This window comes from Scyliorhinus torazame, chromosome 28 (assembly GCF_047496885.1).
Source record: "Scyliorhinus torazame isolate Kashiwa2021f chromosome 28, sScyTor2.1, whole genome shotgun sequence".
NCBI lineage: Eukaryota > Metazoa > Chordata > Chondrichthyes > Carcharhiniformes > Scyliorhinidae > Scyliorhinus > Scyliorhinus torazame.
The window spans coordinates 36,544,888-36,566,842 of NC_092734.1; positions in this window are offsets into that span (position 1 = coordinate 36,544,888).

Sequence of the window (21,955 nt, forward strand, 5' to 3'; positions counted from 1 at the left end):
TTGAGCAAAGTGGAAAGATTTATTAAGCATAAAATATGACTGAACAATCTAGGCAGTAATTAGCCCATTTAACAGGTTGACTTTGGACAATGGAGCATACAAAAACCTGGATTGGGTTTGTCTCGTTGACTTCCCAAACTTCTGTGATCTGCTCAGGCCTCCATAGTTATTGGATCTCACCCATGGGCAACCCTTTCTCTATGAAATTCCCTTCTCGCCACCACCACAGAGATGGGTTTGACCTCCTTCCTTACACTTTAAACAGTTAATTAGCCCCCCTTGGTTAGAAAACCAGTTACCAGGCATGAAATTGATTTTTAATTGGCCGCTGCCACCTGGCCTTAACTCCTAATCTATAACATTACTTAGTGAGAGAATTCTCAGACACCCTGACACCTGATCAGTGATGTACTGGTTCGTTCAGTACAGTTCCTGGCAGTTGCAAGAAAAACTACAAGGATTGTACACGGGAATGGCTACACAGTTCTTCAGATGGTCTTCCACAGGGCTCTCGCCCACCCTGACCTGTAGGGTGCCCTTCCCCATGTTTGATCCAATTGAGGCCACGCTCCAGGGTCCCAGGTTCGATACCCGGCTTGTGATCCAGAAGCTGTGCGGAGTTTGCACGTTCTCCCCGTGTGTGCGTGGGTTTCCTCCGGGTGCTCCGGTTTCCTCCCACAATCCAAAGATGTGCAGGTTAGATGGGTTGGCCATGCTAAATTGCCCTTAGTGTCCAGAAAGGTTAAGTGGGGGTTACAGGGATAGGGTAGAGACGTGGACTTGAGTTGGGTGCTCTTTGTGAGAGCCGGTGCAGACTCGATGGGCCGAATGGCCTCCTTCTGCCCTGTAAATTCTATGATATATCGGATGAAAACGTGGCTGAAGAGGTGGTGTGAGGGGGAGGGTTTCAAATTCTTGGAGCATTGCGATCAATTCTGGGCGAGGTGGGACCTGTACAAACTGGATGGGTTACAGCTGGGCAGGACCAGGACTAGTGTCCTTTAGTGTCCTTGGGGTGCGGGGGTGGGGGGGGGGGGGGGGGGGGGGGGGTACTTGCTAGAGCAATTGGGGAGGGTTTGAACTAATAAGGCAGGGGGTTGGGTGTAAGGATTCAGAACAGGGTGAATCAAGAACAAGAGAAAAAGACAGCAAAGAAATTAACAAAAGTGATAGGCAGAGAAATCAAGGGTCAGAATCAGATAATGACACAGTAAAAAATAGCAGGGACGGGACAAGTAACGTTTAAAGGACTAGCCTTAATGTTTCATTCCTGAACTTTCGAAGCATTTGAAATAAAATGGAGGAATTAGTTGCGCAGATAGATGTAAAGGGGATATGATACAGTTGGGATTATGGAGACATGGCTCCAAGGTGAACAAGGATGGGAGCTAAACATTGAGGGCTATTCAGTTTTTAAGAAGGAAAAGGTGGTGGAGTTGCATTGTTGATTAAAGAAAATATTGATACAATATTGAGGAAAGATATTAGCACAGGTGGTGTGGAATTTGAATGGTTGAGTTAAGAAATACCAAGAGGCCAAAAACATTGCATGGGTGGTATACAGACCACAAAACTGCAGTGGTAATGTTGGGAATAGCATTAAACAGGAAATCAGAGATGCATGTGATAAAGGAGCATCTGTAGTTATGCATGACTTTAATCTGCATATGGATTGGGTGAATCAAATTAATCACAGGAATTTCTGGAGTGTGTACAGGACGGTTTCTGGACCAGTTTGAGGGACCAACAAGGGAACAGGCCATCCTGGACTGGGTGTTGTGCAATGAGAAAGTGTTAGTTGGCAATCTGGTTGTGAGAGAACCCTTGGGGATGAGTGACCATAATACGGTAGAATTCTTTATCATAGTGAGGTCGTTGATTCTGAGACCAGGGTCCTGAACCTCAATAAAGGTAACTATGATGGTGTGAAGCATGAGCTGGCTATGACGGACTGGGAAACATTACTGAAAGGAAGGACAGCGGACAAGCAATGGCAGGCATTCAAGGAATGAATAAATGTATGGTAAATATATGGAGCGCGCTGCCTGGGGAGGTGGTGGGAGCCAGTACAATAGCAGCAGTTAAGGGGCATCTAGACAAATATATGAATAGGGTGGAAATGGAAGGATACGAGATCCGTAAGTGCAGACGGTTTTAGTTGAGGCAGGTACCATAGTCGGCACAGGCTTGGAGAGCCGCAGGGCCCGTTCCTGTGCTGTATTATTCTTAGTTCTTTGTTCTTTGAACGAATAGGTGAACTCCAAAAGTAGTTTATTACAATTGACGCAAGAGTACATAGAACATAGAACATAGAACAATACAGCGCAGTACAGGCCCTTCGGCCCACGATGTTGCACCGAAACAAAAGCCATCTAACCTACACTATACCATTATCATCCATATGTTTATCCAATAAACTTTTAAATGCCCTTAATGTTGGCGAGTTCACTACTGTCGCAGGTAGGCCATTCCACGGCCTCACTACTCTTTGCGTAAAGAACCTACCCCTGACCTCTGTCCTATATCTATTACCCCTCAGTTTAAGGCTATGTCCCCTCGTGCTAGCCATTTCCATCCGCGGGAGAAGGCTCTCACTGTCCACCCTATCTAACCCTCTGATCATTTTGTATGCCTCTATTAAGTCTCCTCTTAACCTTCTTCTCTCTAACGAAAACAACCTCAAGTCCATCAGCCTTTCCTCATAAGATTTTCCCTCCATACCAGGCAACATCCTGGTAAATCTCCTCTGCACCCGTTCCAAAGCCTCCACGTCCTTCCTATAATGCGGTGACCAGAACTGTACGCAATACTCCAAATGCGGCCGGACCAGAGTTCTGTACAGCTGCAACATGACCTCATGACTCCGGAACTCAATCCCTCTACCAATAAAGGCCAACACTCCATAGGCCTTCTTCACCACCCTATCAACCTGGGTGGCAACTTTCAGGGATCTATGTACATGGACACCTAGATCCTTCTGCTCATCCACACTTTCAAGAACTTTTCCATTAGCCACATATTCCACATTCCTGTTTTTCCTTCCAAAGTGAATCACCTCACACTTCTCTACATTAAACTCCATTTGCCACCTCTCAGCCCAGCTCTGCAGCTTATCTATATCCCTCTGTAACCTGCTACTTCCTTCCACACTATCGACAACACCACCGACTTTAGTATCGTCTGCAAATTTACTCACCCACCCTTCTGCGCCTTCCTCTAGGTCATTGATAAAAATGACAAACAGCAACGGCCCCAGAACAGATCCTTGTGGTACTCCACTTGTGACAGAACTCCATTCTGAACATTCCCCATCAACCACCACCCTCTGTCTTCTTTCAGCTAGCCAATTTCTGATCCACATCTCTAAATCACCCTCAATCCCCAGCCTCCGTATTTTCTGCAATAGCCTACCGTGGGGAACCTTATCAAACGCTTTGCTGAAATCCATATACACCACATCAACTGCTCTACCCTCGTCTACCTGTTCAGTCACCTTCTCAAAGAACTCAATAAGTTTTGTGAGGCATGACCTACCCTTCACAAAGCCATGCTGACTATCCCTGATCATATTATTCCTATCTAGATGATTATAAATCTTGTCTCTTATAATCCCCTCCAAGACTTTACCCACTACAGACGTGAGGCTCACCGGTCTATAGTTGCCGGGGTTGTCTCTGCTCCCCTTTTTGAACAAAGGGAGCACATTTGCTATCCTCCAGTCCTCTGGCACTATTCCTGTATCCAATGATGACATAAAAATCAAAGCCAATGGTCCAGCAATCTCTTCCCTGGCCTCCCAGAGAATCCTAGGATAAATCCCATCAGGTCCCGGGGACTTATCTATTTTCAGCCTGTCCAGAATTGCCAACACCTCTTCCCTACTTACCTCAATGCCATCTAATCTATTTACCTGGAGCTCAGCATTCTCCTCCACAACATTATCTTTTTCCAGAGTGAATACTGATGAAAAATATCCATTTCGTATCTCTCCTATCTTTTCAGACTCTACACACAACTTCCCATCCCTGTCCTTGACTGGTCCTACTCTGTCCCTAGTCATTCGCTTATTCCTGACATACCTATGGAAAGCTTTTGGGTTTTCCTTGATCCTTCCTGCCAAATACTTCTCATGTCCCCTCCTTGCTCGTCTTAGCTCTCTCTTTAGATCCTTCCTCGCTACCTTGTAACTATCCATCGCCCCAACTGAAACTTCACACCTCATCTTCACATAGGCCTCCTTCTTCCTCTTAACAAGAGATTCCACTTCTTTGGTAAACCACGGTTCCCTCGCTCGGCACCTTCCTCCCTGCCTGACCGGTACATACTTATCAAGAACACGCAGTAGCTGATCCTTGAACAAGCTCCACTTATCCAGTGTGTCCAAAACTTGCAGCCTACTTCTCCACCTTATCCCCCCCAAGTCACGTCTAATGGCATCATAATTTCCCTTCCCCCAGCTATAATTCTTGCCCTGCGGTGTATACTTATCCCTTTCCATCCTTAACGTAAACGTCACCGAATTGTGGTCACTGTCCCCAAAGTGCTCACCTACCTCCAAATCCAACACCTGGCCTGGTTCATTACCCAAAACCAAATCCAATGTGGCCTCGCCACTTGTTGGCCTGTCAACAAACTGTGTCAGGAAACCCTCCTGCACACACTGAACAAAAAACGACCCATCTAATGTACTCGAACTATATCTTTTCCAGTCAATATTTGGAAAGTTAAAGTCTCCCATAATAACTACCCTATTACTTTCGCTCTTATCCAGGATCATCCTCGCCATCCTTTCCTCTACATCCCTAGAACTATTTGGAGGCCTATAGAAAACTCCCAACAGGGTGACCTCTCCTTTCCTGTTTCTAACCTCAGCCCATTCTACCTCGGAAAATGAGTCCCCATCTAGCATCCTCTCCGCCACCGTAATACTGCTCTTGACTAGCAGCGCCACACCTCCCCCTCTTTTGCCTCCTTCTCTGAGCTTACTAAAACACCTAAACCCCGGAACCTGCAACATCCATTCCTGTCCCTGCTCTATCCACGTCTCCGAAATGGCCACAACATCGAAGTCCCAGGTACCAACCCATGCTGCCAGTTCCCCTACCTTATTTCGTATACTCCTGGCATTGAAGTAGACACACTTCAAACCACCTACCTGAACACTGGCCCCCTCCTGCGACGTCAAATCTGAGCTCCTGACCTCCATACTCTCATTCTCCCTTACCCTAAAACTACAATCCAGGTTCCCATGCCCCTGCTGCATTAGTCCACCCTATCCAACCCCCTGATCATTTTGTATGCCTCTATTAAGTCTCCTCTTAACCTTCTTCTCTCCAACGAAAACAACCTCAAGTCCATCAGCCTTTCCTCATAAGATTTTCCCTCCATACCAGGCAACATCCTGGTAAATCTCCTCTGCACCCGCTCCAAAGCCTCCACGTCCTTCCTATAATGCGGTGACCAGAACTGTACGCAATACTCCAAATGCGGCCGTACCAGAGTTCTGTACAGCTGCAACATGACCTCCCGACTCCGGAACTCAATCCTTCTACCAATAAAGGCCAACACTCCATAGGCCTTCTTCACAACCCGATCAACCTCGGTGGCAACTAGGGAGGGATGTTATAACCTGCCTGCTTACCATTGGCTGGGGACTAATGACAATCCCACAATCCTGTGGGAGTATGAGCTTCCCCAATGAGGGGGGCGGAGAAATCATTAGCAGACTCCCTGTATAAATAAAGCTGGCCAGTTTGGAACCAGCAGGAAGGAGTAAGCAGCATAGATTATCATCGAATTTACAGTGCAGAAGGAGGCCATTCGGCCCATCGAGTCTACACCGACTCTTGGAAAGAGCACCCTACCCAAGGTCAACACCTCCACCCTATCCCCATAACCCAGTAACCCCACCCAACACTAAGGGCAATTTTGGACACTGAGGGCAATTTATCATGGCCAATCCACCTAACCTGCACATCTTTGGACTGTGGGAGGAAACCGGAGCACCCGGAGGAAACCCACGCACACACGGGGAGGACGTGCAGACTCCGCACAGACAGCGACCCAATCCGGAATCGAACCTGGGACCCTGGAGCTGTGAAGCAATTGTGCTAACCACTATGCTACCATGGTGCCCTATCGTGCTGCCCAAGCAAGGTTGCTGCTGTTGTGTATATATATGTTATTGTAAATAAATGTTATTTCTTTGTATCCTTGAAACTCGTGCTGGATTCTTCGTGGCCCTCACAAAAGTATGTAAAGAGAAAAAGATTGATTAAAAACTAATGTAGGCCCCTTACAGTCCGAAAGGAGGAATTCGTAACAGGGAGCAAAGAAATGGCTGAGGAACTAAATTCATACTTTGCTTCCGTCTTCACAAAGGAAGACATGAATAATGTACCAGAAGCTATGGGGCCAGTTTAGCTCAGTTGGTTAGACAGCTGGTTCGTGATGCGGAATTAGACAGCAACGCAGGTTCAATTCCCATTCCACCTGAGGCTATTCATGAAGGGCCCACCTTCTCAACCTTTCCCCTTGCCTGAGATGTGGCGACCCTCAGGTTAAATCACCACCAGTCACCCCCCCCCCCCCCCCCCCGCCTGCAAGAGTCTTTGTTTCAGATGGACATCTTCCAGTTCACCTTTCTTTAATCTAGACCTCCAGCTGGAGGGTTATGCTTTCAGTCTGTAATGGTTTTCACTGTAGATTCAGCCAGGTCTCAAAAACCTCTCTGCAACTTCAGAAACAGCAGCTAGGCAGTATTTCTGGAGAGAGAGACACACAGAGAGAAAGAAACAGAGAGATACACAGAGAGAGAGAGAGAGAGACACACAGAGAGAAACAGAGAGACACAAAGAGATACGCAGAGAGACACAGAGAGAGAGACACAGAGAGAGAGACACCGAGAGACAGACAGATAGACAAACACTCAGAGCTGCTCCTCTCATTGTCCAGGATCCGATGACGCTCCCTTCCCTGGTTCTCTGAAAACCATCCCACGCGGGCAGGACCCAAACGCCCACCGCCTGTCGCCGGGCAGAATACGACCTTGGTCCAATTCATTGATCACCTCGACTGAATTCAGCCAATCGACTGAATCCCTCCAATCCTCCAGGTGCCAAAATATCTGAGTTTTTCTGCTCAGAAGATTAACCTTCATAGCTCAGGAAAGTGTTTGGTTATATGCAATACCAGACGGAAACTTGACTGTGCATGTGTTCAAAAAAGTATAAATATGTGCCACCTTTTGGAAACAATGGCATTGGTTCAATGAGCTTGCTTGTTGAGCTACCCCTCAATGCCGGAATGAACGGTCGCAAACCCGACTCTGAGGTTCCTGTGAATTGCCCATTCGCAGAAAATAGCGAGAGCAGATTGACCAGCGATAACACGGGGACACGTGACGCTGTGGACACGTGTTCAATCTATGATGCCCTGCACCACTGGTAATATGAATAAAAGCAGGGCTTCCCAAACTGTGCAGTGCGACCCCCCACTCGGAGTCGCAAGGTGAAGTTGGGGTTGTGAGCTCTGAGGCAACAATGGTTCTCGAGGTTCCTGGAATGATTCCTGACGCCTGCAAGGTCTCTTCAAGTGCCTGCCTTTTGTTTTTCCTATCTGTCGGCGTGACCTGAATGAACTGCTCCCTGAGGCCCAATTGCTCACCCCCCCCCCCAACACACAGCCCCTATCCCCCCAACACGATCTCCCTCCGACCCCACCTCCCCACTGAAGAACTTGGCCACCTCCATTGAACCACCCTCTCTGGCATCTAAAGCCCCCTTCCCTTTGGCAATTGAAGCAATGCAGAACGTTTGTCATGAGGTGCAGCAAACAATTAAGAAACTGGCCCTTAATCCGTGGTAATTGGTGTACAGGAATAGACAAGACTGGCTACAGTTGTGCATCTTTTAGTGAGATCACATCTGGAGAATTGTGAGAACTTCTGCTCTCCACATTTAAGAAATGCGGTGAATGTTCACGAATGTCGCTCTGGAATTTGGTGTTGTCCTACGATAAGAGTTTGAGTAAATTGGGTTCATATTCTCTGGAGTTTAGATTGAATGATATCCCATTAAACCTATTAAATCCTGAATGGGGATTGATAGGGTGGACGCTGAGAGATTGTTTGCACTGGTCAGGGCATCTGGAACAAGGAGGAGGTCACAGTCTCAGGGCGAGGAGTGGTAGGACTGAGATGAGGAGACATTTCTTCACTCAAAGGGTTGTGAATCTTTGGAACCCCCAAAGGGTTAGGATGCTCCATCGTTGAACATATTTAAGGCTGAAATAGACATATGTTTGGTGTCTTTGGGATTTAAGGGGTATGGGGAGCGGGCGGGAAAGCGGAGTTGAAGCCCCAAGATCAGCCATAGTTGTACTTAATGGCAGAGCAGATGTGTTGTCTACTCCTGTTGCTGTTTCTTGTGTTCTTGTGCTCTTCATCCGAGCCGCAGCAATAGAAATCTCCCTCAGCACTGCAAGCCTCTCTTGCCTCCTCGGCAATAGAAGCCTTCCTTTCCTCTCCGCAGAAATGGAAACTTCCGTCAGCAATGCCCTCCAAACTTCCAATACCCTCCTCAGCAATGGAAGTTTCCCTTTCCTCCTCCTCAGCAATGGGAACTCCCCTTCCCCCTCCTCAGCAATGGAAACCCCCCTTCCCCCTCCTCAGCAATGGGAACTCCCCTTCCCCCTCCTCAGCAATGGAAACTCCCCTTCCCCCTCCTCAGCAATGGGAACTCCCCTTCCCCCTCCTCAGCAATGGAAACCCCCCCTTCCCCCTCCTCAGCAATGGAAACCCCCCTTCCCCCTTCTCAGCAATGGGAACTCCCCTTCCCCCTCCTCAGCAATGGAAACTCCCCTTCCCCCTCCTCAGCAATGGGAACTCCCCTTCCCCCTCCTCAGCAATGGGAACACCCCTTCCCCCTCCTCAGCAATGGGAACTCCCCTTCCCCCTCCTCAGCAATGGGAACTCCCCTTCCCCCTCCTCAGCAATGGGAACACCCCTTCCCCCTCCTCAGCAATGGGAACTCCCCTTCCCCCTCCTCAGCAATGGGAACTATCCTTTCCCCTCCTCGGCAATGGAAACTCCCCTTCCCCCTCCTCAGCAATGGAAGTTTCCCTTTCCTCCTCCTCAGCAATGGAAACCCCCCTTCCCCCTCCTCAGCAATGGGAACTCCCCTTCCCCCTCCTCAGCAATGGAAACTCCCCTTTCCCCACCTCAGCAATGGAAACTCCCCTTCCCCCTCCTCAGCAATGGAAGTTTCCCTTTCCTCCTCCTCAGCAATGGAAACCCCCCTTCCCCCTCCTCAGCAATGGGAACTCCCCTTCCCCCTCCTCAGCAATGGAAACTCCCCTTTCCCCACCTCAGCAATGGAAACTCCCCTTTCCCCTCCTCAGCAATGGAAACTCACCTTCCCCCTCCTCAGCAATGGAAGCCTCCCCCTGCTCAATAGCTCTTGTGTCTCCAAATGTTCACTCTGGGAGGCATTAAAGTGGGGTCATACTGGGAATAACTTTGGGAGAGACTTCACCAAAACTTTTGCTGGCCTCCCTGAGTGCTGACGTCACCCTGCACCAACCTTGGCAAAGACTGGGAGGTGAGTTGGTGTAGCTCAGTCCCCTCAGGGTCCAAGGGGCATCTGAGTTGCACCCCGCACCCTATCCAACGAGGTTGTTCCCATCCAGAACGCGTCTCACGATCTGGTACAAGTCAATGACTCAGCTCCTGGCAGAATTGCGGATGTTACAGTCCAAAGAGTATCTGTCTAACACCAGAGGGTTTGTGCTGTTTGTTTATGCACCAATATTCAAAGTACAACCACTTGCTTGGCTGCTCATTCTGAAAACTGCACTAATGTTATTTTTCCGCCGATTCAAAGAGATGGCCCACAGTGAGTGGGGCATTTAAATAGCGATCAGAACCCTGGAACCATGAATGCTACAATAAGACATTAATTGGCCTTAACAGGCTTGCAGCTGGCAAATGACACATGTGCACTGAAGATCTTTGCTCAGCCGCTCCCTTCTGTTGACAGTGAGTGCCCTCTCTGTAATTACAGGACTTCCTCCCCACTGGACCTCACCAAGATTACGATCCAGTGCTTATTAGCATAACAACAGTTGTCACCCACTGGAGAGCCTGATGGAGGAAGGGGAGATTTGGGAAAAGCCACAGAGGAAACCTGGCAATGCATCTTTGTAGCCGACAATTGATCTGGCAATGGAGCTCGACAAGTGTTGATGCCTGTATTCTCGAATGGCACGGCTGAAACCATCATCACTGCTGGATTTTAAAGATGCGGAAGTGTCCTGGGAATCCAGCATCGGCATTGGTCAAATAATGCATGTTGGCTGTATGATGCACACACACACACATATATTATCTGGATATAATGGTCTGGATTCTCCGAACCCCGATGCTGAAATCGCGTTCTACGATGGGGCGGAGAATCAGTTTCCGCGCACGAAATCGGGGCCGGCACAGGTTCCGCGAATTCTCTCCCCCACCCCCTCCCCCCCGAAAATCGGTGTACTCAGGGAGTACGCCGCGTCGAGTATCCACCGCCTCACGTCATTGCCTGAGGCCCGCCCCGCAATTCTCCGTCCCCGACCGGCCGAATTCCCGACGGCGTGGACCTCTCAAGGTCCCACCATCCGGGATCCTCGCGTGGCGGCTGCCACTGTCGGGAGAGGGCCGATCTGAGGGCAGGGGGGTCTTCATTTGGGGCTCGAGGCTATGTGTGCGGGCAAACTGCACCAATTTTTACCCCCTCGAAGAATTGAAACCTCTGATACCCGCCTGCCAAGCAGATCAAGTCTCAGTACAGCAATCTCACCTCGCTGTATTACCATCCATTTTAACAAACTTGGTGCTGCTGTCGTAGGCTAGGAACTCACCGGAACATGAAACTTCTCCAGGAAGAAACGCCCCCTCTGGACTTTGTATTTCGAGAAACCACGGGAACCGATTTTCATTTCTGTTGTTATTCATATTTGTGAAACTCCTCTCTTCTATCCCCCTTACTGTATATTTATGTTTGTGTGTGCAAAGTTGTGTTTATCCCCAGGGTTTGAATGCGTGAATAAACTAATTTTCAGTTATGGTCATAAAAAATAGTTGACTGTGGGTAACTTTAAAAATTGGACCTCACATACTGAGGGCTTGGGAAATCCCACCAATTTCCATTTTAAAAACAATTTTAGAGGACCTCTGCTTAGGAGTAGATGGCGAGAGGATAAAAGACTTCAGTTTGCCCTGTCTATCCATTTTCCGTAAAATAGGTCATTTGAAGATAATTGGAAAACACCTGATGATATGCAAGGGGGCGGGGGGGGGGGGGGGGGTGGGGGGGAGTGGTGGCATTGTTTGGGAATTTTGTGGTTTTAAAAAGGGCATGATTGTGGTAAACTACATCTCCCAACTCGTCCCTCCCCGGTTGGAAGATGGAATAATCCAGGCCAAAGCTCCAGGCCAGAGCCAAGGAGCAATGGCAGATTCCACGTGACACCAGCCACGCTCAACTGGTGTCACTCTCACCTCTGAGTCAGGAGGTCAAAGGTTAGAGTCCCACACCACAAATGTGGCACTAAAATCACAGCTGATACTCCCAGCGCGCTACTGAGGAAGTGTTGCCCCACCGGAGGTCCCATCTTTTGGATCACAGATCAAACTGAAGCTCCATCTGCCATACACTGTATGGTGTAAGTGTATGTAAAGAAAGGCAGGAAGTCTCTCAAGTATCCTCACTGACATTCATCCCTCAACCAACAGCTAAAGACAAAGGGCGGGATTCTCCCTTCTGGGGAGTAAATCCCCAAGCCCGCGGGAAAACGGGCGAGAATCACTCGGACCTTTCCCTCGAAGGTCCGGGGTGATTCTCCATTTCCCAGGGGGCTAGCAGGGCCCTGGCCGCTCTTGCTGCCGGCGGGGCTCTGCTGTCCAGACCGCGCATGCGCCCAGTGGCCGCAGGCGGGTCCGTGCATGCGCGGGGCAGCCCACTTTGGCGCAGGCACCGCCGACATGGGGGAGCCACACAGCGGGCCCGCGCGGAGGAACGGAGGTGTCCCCCCCCCCCCCAGATCGCGATGGCCCGCCGATCGGTGAGGCCCCCTCTGGAGTCAGATACCCCCCGCCCCCCCACCAGGACCGCCACCACGGCCGCGGGTCTGAGCTCTCGCCGGGTGGTACCGGGTGTAAACCACGCCCGCTGGAATTTGGCTGGTCTACCACGGAGAATCGCCGCGGGGGCCTGGTCCAAGCGCCCCTGATTGGCGCGCGTCGACCGCGGCGCGCGACTGGCGGTTCCGCGGAGAATCACAGAAGCACCGTCGCGCCAGATTTCCGGCGTGAACGACTATTCTCCGCCCCCGCGCCGGGCGCGATTCTGGCACGGAGGGTAGGAGAATCCCGCCCAAATAATCTGGTAATTTATCACATTGCTGCTTGTGATGCTGTGTGAAAATTGATAATAATAATCTTTATTGTGACAAGTAGGCTTACATTAACACTGCAATGAAGTTACTGTGAAAAGCCCCTGGTCGCCACATTCCGGTGTACAGAGGGAGAATTCAGAATGTCCAATTCACCAACAAGCACATCCTACGGGATTTGTGGGGGGAAACCGGAGCACCCGGAGGAAACCCACGCAGACACGGGGAGAACGTGCCCACTCCGTGCAGACAGTGACCAAAGCCGGATTTACGGTAAGGGGCAGGAGGTTTGAAAATGAAATGAAAATGAAAATGAAATGAAATGACAATCACTTATTGTCACAAGTAGGCTTTAGTGAAGTTGCTGTGAAAAGCCCCTAGTTGCCACAGTCTGGCACCTGTTGGGGGAGGCCGGTACGGGAATTGAACCCGCGCTGCTGGCGTTGGTCCGCATTAAAAGCCAGCTGTGTAGCCCACCGAGCTAAACCAGCCCAGCGCAGGGTTAGAGGGGTTGTGAGCAAAAACCTTTTCACCCAGAGGGGGGTGGGAGTCTGGAACTCGCTGCCTGAAAAGGTGGCGGAGGCAGAGACCCTCATAACATTTAAGAAGTATTTAAAAAGATGTGCACTTGCGATTCCAAGGCATAAAATGTATGGGTCATGTGCTGGGAAATGGGATTAGAATATTTAGGTGTTTGTTTTTGCTCGGCGCAGATTCAATGGGCCGAAGGGCCTTTTTCTGTGCTGTATGATTCTGTGATGATGACTGACGTCAAACAATAATTTGTGTGTTGTAAAGCATTTGGGGACATTCTGACATCACAAAAGGCACTATATAAATGCAAGAATAAAAGAACAAAGAAAAGTACAGCACAGGGACAGGCCCTTCGGCCCTCCAAGCCCGTGCCGACCATGCTGCCCGACTAAACTAAAATCTTCTACACTTCCTGGGTCCGTATCCCTCTATTCCCATCCTATTCATGTATTTGTCAAGACGTCCCTTAAATGTCACTATCGTCCCTGCTTCCATCACCTCCTCCGGCAGCGAGTTCCAGGCACCCACTACCCTCTGTGTAAAAAACTTGCCTCGTACATCTACTCTAAACCTTGCCCCTCTCACCTTAAACCTATGCCCCCTAGTACTTGACCCCTCTACCCCGGGGAAAAGTCTCTGACTATCCATCCTGTCTATGCCCCTCATAATTTTGTAGAGCTCTATCAGGCAGCACGGTAGCATGGTGGATAGCACAATTGCTTCACAGCTCCAGGGTCCCAGGTTCGATTCCCGGCTTGGGTCACTGTCTGTGCGGAGTTTGCACATCCTCCCCGTGTCTGCGTGGGTTTTCTCCGGGTGCTCCGGTTTCCTCCCACAGTCCAAAGATGTGCAGGTTAGGTGGATTGGCCATGCTAAATTGCCCTTAGTGTTGGGGGGGGTTACTGGGTTATGGGGATAGGATGGAGGTGTGGGCTTGGGTATGGTGCTCTTTCCAAGAGCCGGTGCAGACTCGATGGGCCGAATGGCCTCCTTCTGCACTGTAAATTCTATGATCCGGTCGCCCCTCAGCCTCCGTCGTTCCAGTGAGAACAAACCGAGTTTATTCAACCGCTCCTCATAGCTAATGCCCTCCATACCAGGCAACATCCTGGTAAATCTCTTCTGCACCCTCTCTAAAGCCTCCACATCCTTCTGGTATCAGATCTTCCTTTTCGCCAACCAATGCTGCCCTCACCTCAATATGCACTACACGTTACTAGATTTGGCAGTTTAGCCTGAGCCTAACCCTAATCTGGTGGGTGCGAGAATGAGATGGCAGAGTTTTAAAGCAGAAGGCAAGATAAACAAGAGAACCATGAGAACAAACATTTTGGCGCAGCGACTGGGTAAGTTATAGAATGCGCTGCCTGTAAGTGTGTTGGAGGCCGGTTCAATTGAAGCATTCTAAAGGGAATTAGACTGTGATCTGGTCAGGAAGAATGGGCTGGGCTACGGGGAAGAAGGTGGGGAAATAGCACTGTGAATTGCTCAGCCAGAGAGCTAGTTCAGGCATGATGGGCTGAATGCCCTCCTTAACTGTGCTGTAACGGTCCTGTGGTCAGACTTGCCAGACTGATTCCTGGGATAGCGGGATGGACGTATGAGGAGAGATTGAGTCGGTTAGGATTGAATTCACTGGAGGTCAGAAGAATGATGGTGGGGGGGAATCTCAAAGAAACCTATAAAATTCCAGCAGGACTGGACAGGTTAGACGCAGGAAGGATGCTCCCGATGGTGGGGGTGTCCAGGACCAGGGGTCACAGTCTGAGGTTATGCGAGAGACCGTTTAGAACAGAGACGAGGAGAAATGTCTTCACCCGGAGAGTGGTCGGCCTGTGGAACCCGTTACCACAGGAAGTAAATGAGGCCAAAACATTGTGGGCGGGAGTCTCCGTCCCGCCAGCCCTGTTTTCTGGCACGGTGCGCCCCCGCCAGCAGCGGGATTCTCCATTCCTGCAGCCGGCCAATGGGAATTCCCATAGTGACACCCTCACGCCGTTGAGAAAGCCGCAGGTGAGGGTGCGCTGTCGGCAGAGCGGAAAATCCCGCCGACGGAGAATTCCGCAGTGTATGTTTTCAGGAAGCAGTTAGATCTAGCACTTGGGTTGAGGGCGTCCAAAGGATATGGGGGAGGGGGGGGGGGGGTGGGGGGCGGAGAAAGGCAGAATTAGGCTAGTGAGTTGGATGATCAGCCATGATCGTAATGAATGGCGGCCCAGGCTCGCAGGGCCGAATGTCCTGCTCCTATTTTCTCTGTTTCTATTCTGCCCCCCGCATCCAGCTAGTCCGCTGATGCTGCAAGGGGCTGCTTGCCTGATAACTGATCTGATATTTGACTTGTCTGCAGTCCCTGGACTTTTTCTTAATCCAATAATTGCTCGTGGGACCTGTTGCCACTCCACTTGCCGAAGTGGTAACACAGTGGTACTGAGATTCAAGAGTAGTCATGGAGACCCATGGCGATCAGCCACTTTACAGCCTTGGCGTCCAAGATTACTTGATCGGTCAGACCTCAACATTTTTCACCTTTAGTCGAGGCAATGCCTTGCAGGTTCACAAACAGCTGTCTGTCACTGGTTCTTGTATCAGACTCTTTCACCAGTCTCACTGGAAATAGATATAAGCTTTGGGATACTGGTGCTATTTTTTGCCATCTTTTATTCTAACTACCCATAGTTACGTCGCCCTTGTTGCAGTCAATGGCTCTTCAATCAGTTAAAAGACAGGGTCTAATGAGGAACATGTTCACCTGGGGGGGGAAGTGGGGATTTCCTGTGGAGAGATTTGTCTCCAAGTATTATTGGGCAATGATTCAACATCGAACTTGCTGCAATGGAGAGAGAGGCAACGTTGCCGATTTCGCATTCTCCAGATCATCCACCCACAGCACTGTTATAGGCCTGCCCACACTTGTGTCAATCAGAAAGCCGTAACTTCTACTCAAACACAAGCATCTCCGAAACGGTGGAAATATTCTTTGTTTCTGTGGGGTTTCATCGATTGATGACGATTTGAACACAATATCGGATATGGTCCCAGCTGCAGTGGCACGAATTATAGAGGCTGGTTTAGCACAGGGCTAAATCGCTGGCTTTGAAAGCAGACCAAGGCAGGCCAGCAGCACGGTTCAATTCCTGTACCAGCCTCCCCGAACAGGCGCCGGAATGTGGCGACTAGGGGCTTTTCACAGTAACTTCATTTGAAGCCTACTTGTGACAATAAGCGATTTCCATTTTCAATTTACAGTGCAGAAGGAGCCCATTCGGCCCATCGAATCTGCACCAGCCCCTGGAAAGTGTGCCCCACTTAAGCCCACACTTCCACCCCATCCGGTAACCCCAGCTAAGCTTTTTGGACACTAGGGGCAATTTAGCATGGCCAGTCCACCTAACCTGCTCATCTTGTGGACTGTGGGAGGAAATGGGAGCACCTGGAGGAAACCCACGCACACACGGGGAGAACGTGCAGACTCCGCACTGACAGTGACTCAAGCCGGGAATCGAACCTGGGACCCTGGAGCTGTGAAGCAACTGTGCTAACCACTGTGCCACCGTGCCACCCATGATGGATTCAGTTCTACCTCTCACTGATACCTTGTCAGCTCTGTCTGAGCTTTGGGCATGGTTCTCTAACCTCTTACTGTGAGGTTGGTGCAGGAGAAGCTATCCTGATTAGGTTCAAAGGCTCCAAATTGCTAGTGTAAATGTCCAGGTGCCAATCGTTTAACGTCCAGGAACTACTTTCTTTTCAGCAAGAATGTTTTTACCTTCTCCTCTGTGGGAAAGACCGATGAGTTTCCAATGGCTTACCAACTCATGACGCTACCTCGGTGATGATTTACCATACAGATCAGAAGATCCCCAGGATTAATGAGCGGCACTACAATTGAGACGAAGGGAGGAAAGAATTGCCTTCTGAACTCTCACGACCTCATGATCGGAAAGGGCATGGGAATTGTCTCTGGGAATTGAGTAGAAACAGGATGGAGTTTCGCTGCCAAATCTTCCGTCACTGAATGTCCCGCTGACACTTGGTCAGGAGTTGTGTCAATTTGAAATGGAGGAGTTTGAAGGTTGACAGTTCAGAGATCAAAGAATCACAGGCTTGTTCCGGCGCAGATTGAGACCATTCGGTCCATCGAGTCTGCACCAGCCCTCTGAATGAGCAACTCACTTCCTTCCATTATCCCATTTTTCCCTGTTATCCTGCTCATTTCCCCTTTTCAGATCATAGCCTAATTCCCTTTCGAATTCTTCAATTGAACCAGCTACCACCACACCCTCAGACAGTGCATGTCAGACACTAACCACTCGCTGCGTGAAAGGATTTTTCCTCCTATCACAATTGCTTCTTTTATTGATTACATTAAATCTGTGCCCTCTCGTCCTTGGTCCTCCCGCGAGCGGGGACAGTTTATCCCCGTCTACTCTAAACCAGACCCCTCATGATTTCAAACATCTCTAGCAAATCTCTTATTTGCCTTCTTTCTTCCAAGGTAAACAATCCCAACCTCTCCAATCTAACTTCTAAAGTTGAAGTTCCTCATCCCAGGAATCATTCACGTGCATCTTTTCTGCACGGCCTCCAGCTCCTTCACATCCTTCCTGAAGTGCGGCACCTCGAACTGGAGGCAGTACCCTAGCTGAGGCTGAACTAGTGACTTATGTAAGTTCAACAGAACCTCTTTGCTCTTGCACTCTCTAGCCCCTATTAATATCGCCTCGGACACCACAGGCTTTATTAACTACTCTCTCAACACGTCCTGCCACCTTCAATGACTTATACTCAGGTTCCTCTGCTCCTTCGGAAGGTTTTTTTAAACTTAGGACATCATGATCAGCAGAGGCTTGGAGGGCCAAAAGGCCTGTTCCTGCGCTGTACTTTTCTTTGATCTCTGAGTTCTTTTTATATTTTATATTGCCTCTCTATGTCTTCTTACCACATTTCTCTGCATTGAACCTCTTTTGCCACCTGTCCGTCCATTCCACCGATTTGTCTAAGTCCACAGAATCCATAGATCCACAGTATCCCGACAGTGCAGAAGGTGGCCATTCGGCCCACTGAGTCTGCACCGACCCTCCATAAGAACACTCTACCCAGGCCCATTCCACTGCCCTAAACCCGTAACCCCGCCTAACCTTTGGACGCGAAAGGGGAAATTTAGCATGGCCAATCCACCTAACCTGCACACATTTGGACTGTCCTTGTGAATGTTCTACACTATCATAGAATCATGGAATCGTAGGAATGTTACAGCACAGAAGGAGGCCATTCGGCCCATCTTGTCCATGCCAGCCCGAGGACACCCAGGCACCCTTTCTAATCCCAACTTCCTGCACCCAGTCCACGGCCCTGTAGCTTAGAGCACTTTGGGGAGGAGGTGGCGTTAGTGGTATTGTCACTGGACTAGTAATCCAGAGGCCCAGAGTAATGCTCTGGGGGCCCAGGTTCGAATCCCGCCACTGCAGGTGGTGAAATTCAATAAAAATCTGGAATTAAAAGCCTAATGATGATCATGAAACGATTGTCGATTGTTGTAAAAACCCAGCTGGTGCACTAATGTCCTTCAGGGAACAAAATCGTCCGCCCTTACCCGGTCTGGCCTACATGTGACTCCAGACCCACAGCAATGTGGCTGACTCTTAACTGCCCCGTCAGGGGCAATTAGGGATGGGCAATAAATGCTGGCACAGCCTGCGAAGCCGAAGTCCCATAAATGAATTTTTAAAAACCTTAAGGTGGCGATCCAGGTACTGTTTAAAAGAGTTTAGGGTCTCTGCCTCCACCACCAACTCGGGCAGTGAATTCCAGACTCTGCGTAAAAAAGTTGTTCCTCACGTCCCCTCTGCACCTTCTGCCTCTTATCCTGAATCTATGTCCCCTGGTTCTAGAATTCCCCGCCAAGGGAAGCAATTTTATCCTGCCCGCTCTATCTCTTCCCCTCATAATTTTGTTCACCTCAATTAAGTCACCCCTCAGCCTTCTTTGTTCCAATAGAAATAACCCCAACCTCTCCAATCTCTCCTCGGAGCTACACTTTTCCAGCCCTGGCAACATTCTTGTAAACCTCCTCTGCCCTCTCTCCAGAGCAATAACGTCCTTCCTGTAATGTGGTGACCAGAACTGCGCACAATACTCCAGTTGCGGCCTCACCAGTGTTTTATACAATTCTAACATTATACGCTTCCTTTTCTATTCTATACCTCGGCTAATGAAGGAGAGCATTCCATATGCTTTCTTAAAAACCTTGTTTACTTGAACTGCCTTGAGGGACCTGTGTACCTGTACGCCAAGATCTCTCACTTCATCTACCCCTCTTAGTATATTCCCATTTATTGTGTATTCCCTAGAACTGTTTGACCTCCCTAAATGCATGACCTCACACTTCTCTGTGTTAAATTCCATCTGTCACTTTCTCGCGCACTCCACCAACCCATCTGTATCATAGTGGTGATTAGAGCTATCCTCTACACTGTCCACCCCTCAGCCAATCTTTGTGTAATCTGCAAATTTCCCAATCATGCTCCCCACATTCACATCCAAATCGTTAATATATAATATAAACAGTAAGGGTCCCAACACCTAGCCCTGTGGGACACCACTTGAACCAACGTTCCAATTGCAAGGGCAGCCATCGACCATTACCCTTTGTTTCCTGTTGCTAAGCCAACTTTTTATCCAGTTTGCCACATTGCCCTGTATCCCATGGACTTTCACTTTCTTGACCAATCTGCCATGTGGGACTTTGTCAAACGCCTTACTAAAATCCATGTACACAGCATCCACTGCACTACCTTCATCAACCCTTCTTGTCATTGCCTCAAAGAATTTGATCGAATTTGTGAGGTAAGACCGTTCTTTAACAAATCCATGCTGACTATCCCTGACTACTCTCTATGTGACAGTCAATCCTATTTCTCAGGGTTGATTCCACTAATTTGTCCACCACTGATTGTTCGGCATTTTCTTCGATCCCTTTTTAAACAAAGGGACCACGTTTGCACTTCTCCAGTCCTCCGGTACCTCCCCTGTGTCTAGTGAGGATTGGAAAATCATCCTCAGAGCTTCTGCTATCTCCTCCCTAACCTCTTTCAGCAGCCTCACAAACAATCCATCTGGCCCTGGTGACTTATGAACGTTCAAGGTTTCCAACCGTTTGAGTAGTTCCTCTCTCTTTATGATTATCCCATCCAGTATTCTTTCAGACAACCAGGGAGGCCCAGATCTTGCAGTAGCACTGTTATTTTTGGAGCCCATTGTTCAGCTACTATTTTTCCTGCCAATCTTTGACTTCAATTTATCCAGCTCCCATCCATTCTTACCCCATTGAAATTGGCTTTCCCCAGTTAATTACTCTTACTCTGGACTGTTCCTTGCCCTTTTTCATAGTCAGCCTAAGCCTTATGTTACAATGATCACTCTTCCCTAAATGTTCTCCTACTGGCAATTGATCTACTTGGCCTACTTCATTTCCAAGAACCTGGTCTAGCAATGCCTCCTTCCTCATTGGACTGGGCATATACTGCTGTCCCAAATTTCCCGAAACACACTCGAGGAACTCTTGCCCCTCTCTGCCCTTTACACTGAAACTATCTGCCAATTCCGTCTGTGATCTGAGCCACGGAACCTGTTTCCATTTAATATTTGGACCCACGGCACATTGCAGATATTCTCTGCTCAAAGATGCAGTTTCATGCCTTTGATGAACTAGGAAGAGTTATTTTTCCAGACTTGGTTACCTAAGAGGTATTGTGTGGCAATTATAAGCTGGATTTGACCTATAGAGTTACTAAAATTGGATGTTGCTTGGGAAAAGGAATGTCTCAGTGAGTTCAGGAAATGTGGGCATATTTGGGGACTAAGAGGTCATTTCAGATAACACGCTGTTCATATATTTAAGTGCCATAGCATATATTAGTCTTTTGTTGCGTGTTTTTGTTTATTTATTTGTTTATTTCTAAATTTAGAGTGCCCAATTCATTTTTTTTTCCAATTAAGGGGCAATTTAGCGCGGCCAATCCACCTAGCCTCCACATCTTTGGGTTGTGGGGGATGAAACCCACGCAAACACAGGGAGAATGTGCAAACTCCACACGGACAGTGACCCAGAGCCGGGATCAAACCTGGGTCCTCGGCGACGTGAGACAGCAATGCTAGCCACTGCACCACTGTGCTGTCCCGTTTTTATTTATTAAATGTAATCAATAATTTGTAATAATTATTAGCACAATGACTGGGTTGCTTCCTCATATTATTCCAAAGAAATAAACACCACTAAGAGCAGTGTTTTAAGTTATCCTTCAGTATTTTAAGACGGTCTCAGGGGTAACATCAGTGGAGTTCTTAATAAATCCCAGTCTACATTTGGATAATTAAAGTACTCCATTATCACCACACTATAATTCTTGTACCTCTCTGTAATTTCCATGCAAATTTGTTCCTCTACATCTTCTCTACTAGTTGGGGAACTATAGACTCTACCCAAATAGATTGACTGCTGGAGGACATCCTCTTTCTCCAGCCCTGCAATGTTCTGCTTCATGAATACTGACACCCTTCTTCCTCTCGTATCTTTCCTGAACACCTTGGGCGCGATTCTGCGCTCCCGCGCCGGTTGAGAGAATCGCCTGGGTCGCCAAATTTTCCCGCGACGCCGGTCCGACGCTCTCCTGCGATTCACGGAAGCGGCCAGATCGGCACAATCGCGTTTTGCGCGGCGCGGTACAGTGAATCGCCTGAGACAGCCAAAATGGCGATTCACCGGTACCCCCGCGATTCTCCGGCCCGGATGGGCCGAGCGGCCAGCCCAAAACGGCGGGTTCCCCCATGCGCCGTCCACACCTGGTCGCTGCCGGCGGGAACAGCGTGGGAACGCTGGGGGGGGCGGCCTGCAGGGGGGTGAGGGGGGGGGAATCCTGCACCGGCGGGGGGGGGGGGGCCTCAAATGGGGTCCGGCCCACAATTGGTGCCCACCGATCGTCGGGCCGGC